A 12,454-nucleotide genomic window follows, 5' to 3' on the forward strand; every position below is an offset into this window, starting at 1 on the left:
CTCACAATATCATGACCACCAACTCTCTTATGCACTGCCTACTCGGTCAGGTGCTGCCTGTACCAAACACGTTCCACCACTCTTTGCTCCGACCACTGTTCCTTCGAAGCTTCTGTTTGTATATCCTGATTCTCCTATTCACTGTAACTCTCAGAATGTCATCTGAGACTGTACCTTCTCCCTTTTCCCTGTCAGTAACTCTCAGAACCATTTTATCCTCCCTTATTCTCTCTCTAATGATCCCATCTAATCCACCAGTTCAATTACCAACTGATGCTAGCATTTCCTAAACCTCTTGGTATCCTGGCTTCCATTTTGTTATCCAACCTCATCTTCACAGTACCTTCTAATTACATCAAATTGATCTGTGCATTTCATGCTTGTTTTTTTTCTCAACTTCCCTTAAAAAGTCTGCTATCATACTCATCCCTCAAATTTACTAATATAGTTTTGGCTTTAATTATTTTGCTCTATCTTACTTCTTGCCAAATAGAAACTTACTCTCCCTGACCAGATCCACATGAATCATTCTTCAGGCTCGCTCTCATACAGATCTCCATAATGATTAAGACAATGAAGGGACTGGAACATCTGTTATACAAGAGGCTGAGAGCACCAGGTCTGTTCCGCCTGGGGAACAGAAGGCTATGGGGGAATCTTACCCATGTGTGTAAATATCTGGTGGGAGGGTGTAAAGAAGACTGAGCCAAACTCTTCTCAGTGGTATCCAGTGAATGAACAAGAAGCAAGGGGCACAAATTGAAACAAGAAAAAAAGTCTATTTAAACATAAGAAAAAACTTTTTTTTTTTTTTTTAACTCTGAGGGTAGTCGAATACCAGCACAGGTCTTCCAGCAACGTTATGGAATCTTTGTCCTTGGAGATACCCAGAACCCAGCTGGACCACAGCCCGGAGCAGCCTGCGCTGGCCGAGTCAGCTGTGAGCAGGACATTGGATGAGGTGATCTCCAGACCTCCCTTCCCACCTCAGCTGTCCTGTGATTCTGTAACCTCTTTCCTGACATTTTTCTGTACTCCACTGATTCTGAAACTGGTTTATACTTTAGACTAGCAAAGGGTACCCTCTCCTCTATACTGCATACCCTCATTCAAATTTTTTCTTCAATCTCCTGTGCTTTAGTTCACAGTGAGGGTGAAGCACAACCGGAGGATACATCACTGTAAGGATCCCTCAGCATCACCGCTCTGGGAGAACAGGAAAACAAATCATGAGAACTACCTCAAATGTCGACAAAATCAGCATTCGCGAGGTGATTATGCATCTTAAGAAAAATAATTTCTCCCATGATTCAGTAGCACATCTGCTCACTGTTGCGTACAGCCACCAGCATGAGCACTGATCTTGCAATTTAATGCTAAGTAAATAACATGACATTTTATGTCACGAAATTTAAATGTAAATGTGCATTAGTAAGAACAAATTAATAAGTGATTAGCATGAAGTGATTAGCATTCTGCTTTAACTGCACTGTTAGTACTACTTACAGAAAGCTGTTACTTCCTCTAACAGCTAAACAGCATATCCCTCTCTCAAGAGCAACGTTTCAAAAACTCCTAGCTAACCAAAAATAAAAATCAGCTCTATCGAAAGTCAACAGGATCTTCTTTTTCACACTGCATGCCTACTTTGAAAATCCCATCCCATCCCATATGGCAATACTGACATCGTTATTTAAATAAAATAAAATGTCTTTGCTTTACCAAACCAAATGCTCTCTGTGACTATACTACAGTAAGGGTTCAACATTATGGAAAGTGACCACATAGAACTTTGTTCAATCAGTACCCCTGTGGGTATTAAAACTACTAACACAAATTAGACAAATTTGATAAGTTCACTACACTCTTGAAAACCTGCATATAACGATCAGAAGGAAAATAAATTGCATGAAAGCACCAATAAGACAAAGTATTAATGGTAACACATATTCTTCACTATTCAGACTTTTAGCTGAACATGCAGTTGGCTTTATTAGAAAAAATAATGTTGTTTTTGCTCATTTCACAAATATGATACAAGAAAAATCTACCCAACATACTGTAAACTCCTACCAGTTTACAACAGACAATAAAACCCAAAGAAAACAGCTACTTTTGATAAACACCAAGAATCACAACCAGTCCCCTCCAGAAGCACATCTTCCTAGCAAGCTTTAACAACATTCTTGTCATCACTAGCAGAATTCTACACAGACATGAAAAAGAAATACTGTATCAACGTGTTTTTTTTTTTTAATTCTGGTTTACCAAAGAACTAATCTGTATAAAACCATTACCAAGTTTTTATACAGCTGATGAATGTACCATCACAGAGCCACGAACACACCTACCACACACAGCTCCTCCTACGTTCACAAGTTGTTCTGATCAGCGTTTGCAGCCTAAAGGGCTACATGCTCCTGCACCTTGAAAACTGCAAATAAAGCACAGTCAGATCGCTATCATCTCAGGATCCCCACACATGATGGCTAGGCAACACTACACTAACGTGATGCTGCACGGCAGTACTCTTGTGAAATACCACAGGACCAACACACAATTTAAACAGCACACATAAGGGTATGTGGTCTGTGAAAGAACAATCAAGATCACAACCAAGCCACAGACCTACCTATTTAGACTAAATTCCATTCCTATTTCACCACACATACCCAAGATCTACATAAGCATGTAACTGCAGGTTTAAATCTTTTTAACTGATGCAGATTTTCAATGAGGATTAGTCTCCTGTTAACTTCAGGACAGCAACAGAGGAGCTGCACAACCAGACCGAGTCCTTGCACACCCAAAAGCAACTACTCGTTCAGTCTTTTCAGAAAAGAGGGCAACTTTAGCAACACATGACCTTGACACAGATGATTATTTCAAAGTGTGTTAATAAACGCAAGCCTATCCTGTGAAATTTTCCTAACACGTTTTCTACAGCACAAATGGTAGAAAAGTTTGCTGCTTTTCTTGCTATCTTTTCAGTTATTCTATACACAATTTATACAAATTCTGTCCTCCTCAGTGTTTATTAACATAAATTGGTCCAAATCAATGATTGATGTATGAAATGGGTATAAATCGAATTAAGCCAAGACAGTTTCAAAATAAAACTCGACACAATGAGTGGAATTAGAGGATTAGATACGTAGCCTAGACCAGTGGTCTCTGCAGTGGGGTGTGTGCACCCCAGTGGGTGTGCAAGACAATCCACTGGGGTGCAGACAACTTCAGTAGTACATGCATATAATTTGTAAATATGTATACATATATTGGGGGTGCATGCTCAAAAAAACTTCTACCGATAGGGGTGTGCAATCAAAAACGTTTGGAGACCACTGGCCTAGACTCTTGAAGATTGACTCGCTTCTGTATTTGGATCGGTTGATGGGGGCTTCAGCCTGTGGGCAAAGGGTGGGAGTAGAGGCTCTAAGCAAGGCTTGTTCGGGCCATCGGGGCCCATCAGTGCACCCAGGGCCTGACAAGAGTCCACACTGGAGGCAGTTGGGAGAAAATGCACATTGGGAAGACTCACACAACCTGCTGGAGAGCTGTTACAATATCTAATTATCATCAATACTGTTCTACAGTCTTTTTAAAAAAAATAGGGCGGGAAAAAAAAAGAATTAAAAAAAAACAGTTTATCATAAGTAGGCCAAACTCAGCCCTGATGGTGCATCCCACTAATTTACACAGGGCAATCCTTACTAATTAGTCACAACCCAGCACAGATATTCCCTGTAACTTATTATTAGCAAAGCCTCTACTGTTTTATTTCATACCTCTGCTATTGCACTGGTGAACCCAATGTACACTTCAGCTTGGGTCACAGGTACCTGCGGCAGCAGCACTGCCCATCCCGTTTGGGAAATAGCCAGCATACCCTTTATTGCACACTCCCAAACAGAATATACGAAAAGGTGAAAGTAATAAAACTGACAAGGAAAGCCCAGCTACACAGGCCAACGCTCTGGGGGACTGCTATAACTCAGCCTTAAAGCCTGTACCTTCCTTTCAACACTCACCTATACAGAGCACAGACCAACAAAAGAGGAAGAGAGCAGTCCTGCGCCCTCTCATCCACTTTGCCCGAGTCAGCTCAAGGCTTTGAACAGTCACCTGGAACAGAAAATTGATCTGACAAAATACATTGATCCGTTTCAACTTGGATTAGCTTCTTGATTTGGTTCTGGCTTGCCATGGGGCTACAAGGGCGCTAGTGCCAGCAAACGACAAGGAATAGGAATGAGGGAGCTGGGTAGTTAAGTATGGGGGGAAGGCAGCAGTGCTTCAGCCAGCTTAAAGCAATCGTCAGACTGTAGCCACACACGTACAGTTAATACAGCCACCACTCTCACGTTAGCTGCAGTGCAGGGAGCAGGTCGATAGAAGCCATTATTCCCCCTACTCAGCACTTGTGAGCTCCCATCTGAAATACTGTGTCCAGTTTTGCCACACACACACACACCCCCTTTAAAAGAAATACAGAAAAACTTGAAAGAGTCCAGCAGAATGCCAATAAAATCCTGCAGGCACATGACACTAAGAAAGTCTGAGGGAACTATATTTCTTCAGCCTGGACAACAGAAGGCTAACCGAAGGCTAGCCTAACAACAGAAGGCTACCTGCAGTCTGCCACTAGCTAAAAGCGGTACTAAGACAAGCCGAGCCAGCCTCTTCTCACCAATGCACAGCAAGACATGAGGCAACAGCCAAAACATGCAACACAGAAAATCCCAACCGGATATAAGGAAAAAAGTTGTTCACAAACAAGAATGCTCAGGCAAAAAGGTGGAATCACCCTCTCTGGAAATTTTCAAAACTCAAATAGCCCTGACCAACCTGTCGTAACTTTGAAGCTAGTTCTGCCTACAGCAGAGGGCAGGGCCAGATAACCTCCAGTGCTCCTTACCAGCCTAAATTTTTAATCACCACGCTACACAATCCACAGTATCATGCAACACGTGCAGGGTCTACAACCTGCAGAGTCATTAAAACTGGATTTGTCCAGAAATAGTCCAACTATTCATACATGCTTCATATATTGTACATGAACTTTGTAACTTAAAAAATAGTACTCAAAACCAGCGTAAATACTGGATTTTAAATTCACAGAAGAATTATTTTCCTTTCTCAAAGTCATTTATGATTTCATACAACCTTAATACGTAACTTCAGATACAAAGCAGTGAAGTATTATTTCCACATTGTGTAAAAAGCCGAAGATAGTGGCTAGTTTAGAAAGGCAACATTTGGAGCGATAATTCCCAAAAGTGTGATACGATCAACATCAAAACTTGCTAAGACACAAGTAAATAAATTTATCTGCAAAACTGTTGTAAAAATCTACAGACTTGTAACTTCCATGCAACTACATGGGATCAATTCCTGACTGGCAGCATGCTGACCCAGGACTTCCGAGAGTAAACACTGACCTTTGGAAATCAATGCCTTAAAGCAAGGAAATGACTGCTGTAATTACAGCTTTATAGTGGGAAATAATCAAACTTGCATACAGTAACATACTTAGCATCTGAAGCAACTACTGTTTGAGTTACGAGATATGCCCACTAATCCTCACAAGTTCAGTAAGTCTTTGTACACATCCAGTCATCAGGAACTCTTATGACACCTCAGTCATGCTTTGTAATGGATCTGAGCCATCAAATCTTCTGCACTGGTCTGTTGCTCTACACCATTCTCCAGAATTTTAATCTACAATCCCAACATTAATAGTAACTTCACTATGGAACATCTGAAGAAATAATACTTTGTCACTGTAACAATAATCATCAGAACAACAATAGTACAAGAAATCAAAGTTACTGTAATAGTCACTGTAGAGAATGGTACTGTAGTGAACTGAGTGTGCTACATCAAATTTATGACATTTTTATCCCTCATACCTTTTTTGAATACAGATGTAAGATAACTCTATTAACCCAGTACAAGCATCCATCCCTTGTTAAGTACATCAAAGGATCACACCACTGACTGCAGAGGCAAAAGCTGAAGTCCCTGAGTTGAAGTCCTTCCCTCCCACAAATTCCCACCACGACTCCCATTAATTTTCACAGTGCTAATATTTTGCTCAGTGTGCTTCTGAACTGGGGGGAAAAAAAAAAGATGCCATTTTACTACACGTTAGGTAACGCGCATCATTTAAGCAGTATGCACTGCAGGTTGCTAAGGTGCTGTAACCACTGCCTTACGTAGACTGTCAGTTACTTCTCAGGTTCCTAACGAACAGGCAGCCTGGGATTCAATGAAGGAAACTTACCTACACAGGAACAACCAGACCTCATTTGCATTCTCTGCACACAGTAGCGTAAGAAAGGAGTATAAACTCAAATCCTTATTACCATATATTTTATTCTTACATTTCAAGTCCATGCTACTTTTGAACAATCTAGTATCTTGCAAACTGGACAATTTCAGATTCTTGTAACTAATCAAGCGTGTGTTTTATGATTAACTCAGGAGCTGCTCACCACATCAAGCCCTTTATTTTCAAGTAACTGATTTTTACACAGATGGAATACAAAAAACAAATATTAACAGGTATTTCTACTTCCCCCCTCCCATTACTGTACAAAATGAAGTGCAGCGGAATGATGACACAGTATTCAATGGAAAAGAGGTAAATATTGAAAAACTCGATTGCAAATTAAAATCTCACTCTCAATTTTACTCAGGCAAAAATACAGAAGGCATAATTATCAAAAAGTTGTCATTTCTGGACAACACGAGTAAGGAAGCAAAATTAATTTTGAAGATGTACTTTGTAAAACACAAGGATTTAAATACTGACTTGTAAACCATGCTGTGCTTATGTTCTACAATATGTAATTATTCCTTACGAATATTTTGAAAGGTTCTGGTTTCATCCCAGAAGAGGAAAAGAAGGAGGCATAATCTCAGCAGTTCCTTAGGAAATAAATGTTCGCCTGCCCAAAGGAAGTTAGATGCTTTTAAGTATTTCTAGAAACTACTGTATGCAATAACGCAGGCTATTAGCATGTTATTTGTGCAACACAATACTTCAAGAAATGTCGAGTCAGTTCTTCAGATGTTTTTACCTTGTTTCTACTAGAGAATACCTGTGTATCATACTTCTCATTCTGTGCATATAATTTTCTAAGATTCTGAAAAACACTTATGCACTCCCAGAATGTAACTTCCTTATGAACTGATCATTTCTCAATTAATTTATAAACCAATGACCAATTAATACCTTTTCATTGTCACTCTAGTCCATACTAGTTTTAAAAAAAAAAAACAAACCCACACAACTGGTTACCTTGCCACAGGCATGGTTCACACAAGCTAGTATCAGCTAACAACTGCCAATAATTAAAGCTGAACGGAGATTTATACTCCTTTCAGTTATAATGTTTGGGAAATCAACTGAAATTTGAATACGATGGATTGACAGATGTGTAACTAATTCAGCAGTACAGTCCATATCAATGCCCCCAAAACCAGACTGAAAATCCTCCCAACGGCCAATCTTGTCCTTGCTGAAGCCAATGCCTTGCTGAAGCCAATGGCGATTTTTCCACCTATTTCAGTGGGGCCAAGATATTTTCTGTAGTTGACACATCTCAATAAATTCAAGCTTCAACACCAGATCTTGAAATTCCACACTCAGATCAAGTTCACAGTAAAACTACTGCAAGTTCCACCTGAGACAAGGCATAAGATCAGCCCTTACAAAAATGAACAGTCTCTTGCAACGAAGTTGTAACTTTCTCCCTGGCCTCCCCTCTCTTCACCACCCTTCCTTAATATCTTCAGTGAAAGAAAGGCTATTGTGTTAACTTGTGACAGTGATTTGCCCGCTTTCTTTCTTTTCCTGTTGGTAAGCATTCCTTTACTCAAAGTGACATCAGAAGTAGCTCTACAACATTTTAAAACTAGTGCAAGAAAACAAATTAAAGCAATAAAAAAACCTGATAGTCTATTTGTGCTGGTTTATCATGTCAGTTTTTATTTTGTCTAAAACCTCAGCAATTCTCAAATGAAGCAAAAATAATACAGTAGTTGTTTTTTTGACAATGAAAGCAGGGGCAAATGAACATTTGAAAATAAAGATACACATATTCGTTTAACTACGTGATGATCTTGAAAAAACATCTGTTCAGGCTAGTGTTTATGCATTTATGTTGGTGCAACAAGAGCTTTACAGATACTGCTTATTCCAAATTCCAAACTAGAACAGTTGCAGTTGTTCATTCTAACAATGAATGTTAGAACAGTTTTGCTGCTTTCCCTCTACTGTAAGAAAGCAAAACATGCTTGTTTTTGTAGACAATCCCTATGTCCATGCTGGACTGGGTACATCACCATAAAAAACCTTTCAAGCAGAGATGCAGCTTATTCCAGCAGAACTACTAGAAATTATGCCAACTCTCTGAACAGAATGAACTACATTATCAAAGAGGCTCTTACGCCTGGACTATATCTGTTACTTAAACAGGGATGACACACTTTCACGCTCTCACTGCTACATCTACGCTAAAAAGCGCCAGCCATTAGACTTATCACAAGCCTAATGCAGCATGAAAAGGCATCATCATTGACCATTAGAGGCACATTATAAAACATAACTGCAGTTACACAGATACAACTTTCCAGAACCGATGCGGAAGTATACCAGCAAAACTCTGAAAACACAGCTAGAGTACAATGAATGCCCAAGTAGCATACCAACACATCCATGCCTGCAAAGGTCTTCAACTCCAGACTATGGACTTACATCTGTTGCAAAACTTCATGAATACAGAAAGGGTCCTTGGAGGAAATGGGAAATGCAGCTTATACTAGAAGGACCTTGTTTTTTTCCTCTCAGTACAATTAAACTAAATATATAAACTCTACTGGAAAAGGACACACAATGAGGGGCAGGAAAACTGCACATCTATAAGGTGACATAAATATTTAGCTGTGGTAGAACCATCTCTGTCAAGGGCACAACTATGTAGCACTGACCTCACCTACGGCCACACATCATATAAGAGTATTACCAACTCAAGAATACAGGTATAATATACAAGGCAAGTGCTTGAAGTATGAACAAAATAAGAACATACTTAAAATATGTAAGTACTAGTGAATAAGCCAAGGTGCACCAATGAAAGCACAATTGCGCTAGTGTATCAACATGGTGAGCTTCTGCACTCCTCCATCAATGTAAACAAGCTATGCGAAATACAAAAACAACAAAAAGCTCAGACACAGCCGAAGAAATACATCTAAAAAGGATAGAGCTAGTATATTTAAATACTATCCGCCAAAGATCTCAAGACGAGAATACATTTTGCTTTAATGCAAGCAGGTCAGAGTAGAGAGTGTACACAGTCATTTGGCAAGTATTACGCCCTCAGAGAATATAAACTGGTCATTTTTATCCCATTTTTGTCATTTCTTCATTATTTTCACAAATTAATGAAAAAAGCCACACACAATCTGCCAGACATTAGTGCATAATAGCGAATTTTATTGTATAAAAATACACTAAAAAAAGATTCACTACCTTGACTCCAAGCCTGTTAACAAATATGCAAAATAATCACTTTAAGAAAGAGAACTTCATGTAATAATAAGATTTCTGCAATATGTGAACAAATACTGCACTCCACACTCAACAGATTTTTAAAAACAATTGAAGTTTTAGCAGGTGTATTGTTTAAAAAGCTAAAATGTTAACAAGGTTGTCCCCATGAAAGCCTTTAGAAAAGAGAGTTTATATTCAGACCATTTTTTGAGTATATTCCAAGCAATAAATGTGTGTACTTCAACAAGAAATACCATTTAAAACCCTTCAACACCAACAGGCAAAGAATTTAAACAGCCTTAGAATTAATCCCAAATTTTAAAAAATCTCCCACTTCCTTCAGGAACGAGCAAGAGGCATGGGGAAGCCCTCCTCTGATCTGTCAAAAAGCAGAAAATGAAGAATTAAACAGGCATTCCACACTCCTTAGCAGGCACAGCATGAGTTGGTCTGGCAGCCTACTTGCTGTTCTTGAATACAGGTTGTTGGTACTGAACTCAAGCCTCATGAGCATTGATCAGATTACACAGAAATGTTAAAAGTTTTGATCAAAAAATATGAGACCATTCTCAACAGTCTCCCTAAAAAACAGCACCAAAACAAAACTCAAAAACTGTATTAAAGTGGAGCTGCCAAATTTGAATATTTGGAAAAAGCACTGCTTCCTGTGAGACATAAAGGAGTGATAAAGACTTGAAAAGATGCTAGTCCCCCACCTCAAAAAAAATTACCAAGAGAGTAACAGCCACAAAATGAGTTATCTACCCACCCACCAAAAAGTTACTTGCCCTTGTACTTTGCAAACACTTTTAAAGGTATTGAAAGCTCTTCAATGAAGATTACTTTGTCCTATGTGCTACACTAGAGCATTTTTTTAAAGGTGGATTTCTTTTTTTATGACATGTATTCTTCGGTCATATTCAACAGAAGAGGATGTTCTTCAAGCCTTTTTTTCTTCCTACATTCTGAATCCACCTTATGTCAAGAAACACGTATGTTAGAGATATGAAAACAAGCTCTGAAGTGATATTTACAGGCTTCAAGCTGAGAGCACAGGCTCCTCAGAACCAAGCCAGTTTAACACCTCACAGAACCGTGACCCAGACTACTCGGGAGGTGGGGGAAGCCCGGAAAGGTAGCGATTCTGAGCGACAACTCTGACGGGGCGCTTCCCGAAAAGAACCATGCTCAAAACAATCCACCCTTTTTGCTCCCCTGCACACACAGAGCCAAGAATCCTTCACCTCTCTCCCCAAAGCACAGACAGAAGAAACCCCTTACAGCAATTTCCTAAAGAAAGAAAGGCGGGAGGGGGGGGGAAGCGAGCAGCTTCTGGGATTTCGGGGAGAGGATCTCAAGGCCCAGAGAGTAACGCTTCCAAGACAGAAAGAGAAATGGCCCGAGCGGGGCGCGACGGCAACGCCCCACACGGCTCGGCGACAGCAGAAAGGACCTTAAAATGGCGCCCGTGGGGGAGGAGAGTCAGAGTGAAACTGCGCAACAAACGCTGGCAGGAAGCCAGACAGCGCCATCTTCCCCGCTCTCTCCCACTCCCACTCGCATCGAGAGCTGCACCGCAAACGCTCGCCGCCGAGCCCGGGCACGGCCGGAGCCGGCTCCGGAGGACCTCTCCCCTCTCCTTCACACCCTGTTTCATTCCGTACTGCCCAGCCCCGAGGAGGAGAGGAGCGGGGAGCAGAGAATCGGGCAAAAGCAAAGGCCTCCACATGTCTCTCCTCGCTCCAGTCATTATTTAGTAACAGTTGTAAGTAAATATAAACGTGCCCTCTATACGTCGTTTAATTTTGCCCGGGTTTTAACATTACTACATCTGCTCTCTGCCATAATCTGTAAGTGAATTTCGCAATTAATAGCAAAAACAAATTATCATTTAAGTACTGAAGCCCCCCCCCAACCCAGTAAATGTGAATTGTAAGGATTTCAGAAAATCCCTTCCACAACCGACTACTGTTGTAAGCCGCAAGTAAAAACTATTTTAAAAACATTGTTTCTTTTACGGAAAATAATCCCAGCAGCACAAAGGATCAGATTCACATCCATTCTACAGCAAAGCCAAACGGGTTACTCCAGAAAGAGAGGGTTTATTGTTATGTTTTAAAAAGAGGCGCAGTTAAATATTCTCTCTCCAAAAGGGAAAAAAACCACAGCGGAAAACTCGGTCCCGAAAAGGAGAAAAAAGCGCATTAGCCCAAACCTACCGCCCGAGCATTTCGCGCGCCCACAAAAAGCAGCACCGTTTCCATTCCTTGGTTAAAAGCAGGAGGCACGGAGCAGTTCAGAGGAAATCGCAAATAAAGAACCAAACAAATCAAATCAAATCTAGTGGCGACACCGAAAACGAGGAAACGAGTGAAAAATAAATCCCCAGAAGGCACAAATCTGAGACACAAGCTCAAAGAAATGGCAAGATTAGGGTGGTGGCGAGTGGACGGGGGAAAGGAAAAAATCAAGCCAGGAGTGAAAAAGGAAAAAAGAAAAGAAAAATCCTTCCCAGCTCCACAGCCAGGAGAGAGACGAAGTGTCTCCATTTTCCCGACGAGGAGGAAGAAAAAAGAGTTGTTCACAGACCACAGAGCTTTAGAGAAAAGCAAAGAAACGAGGGGGGAAAAAAAAGAGGGAGGAGATTTGAAAAGATTATTTTTCTTTCTCCCTCACACACTCTCTCTATCCCCCTCTCTCCCTCTCACTCACTCTCTCTCTCACACTCACACATACATACACACACACACACTCTCTCCCTCCTCTCCTCTTTCCATCCCTCTCTTGATGGCCATCAAGGGGGCGGAAAATAAAAAAAAAAAAAAAAAAAAAACAACAAAAACTAATTTTAAACGGGCTCAATCAATGAGCAATTAAAAAAAATTTTTCTTC

General features: G+C 40.4%; 1 protein-coding gene across 1 annotated transcript in view; it reads right to left on the reverse strand.

Annotated features, from left to right (window-relative positions):
* The window catches only part of GLTSCR1L (GLTSCR1-like), a 33,027-nt gene that overhangs the window by 19,609 nt on the left and 964 nt on the right, over positions 1 to 12,454 (reverse strand). The gene's annotated exons all lie outside the window — the stretch shown is intronic.

Source organism: Fulmarus glacialis, unplaced genomic scaffold (genome assembly GCF_000690835.1).
Source record: "Fulmarus glacialis isolate BGI_N327 unplaced genomic scaffold, ASM69083v1 scaffold12803, whole genome shotgun sequence".
Taxonomy (NCBI): domain Eukaryota; kingdom Metazoa; phylum Chordata; class Aves; order Procellariiformes; family Procellariidae; genus Fulmarus; species Fulmarus glacialis.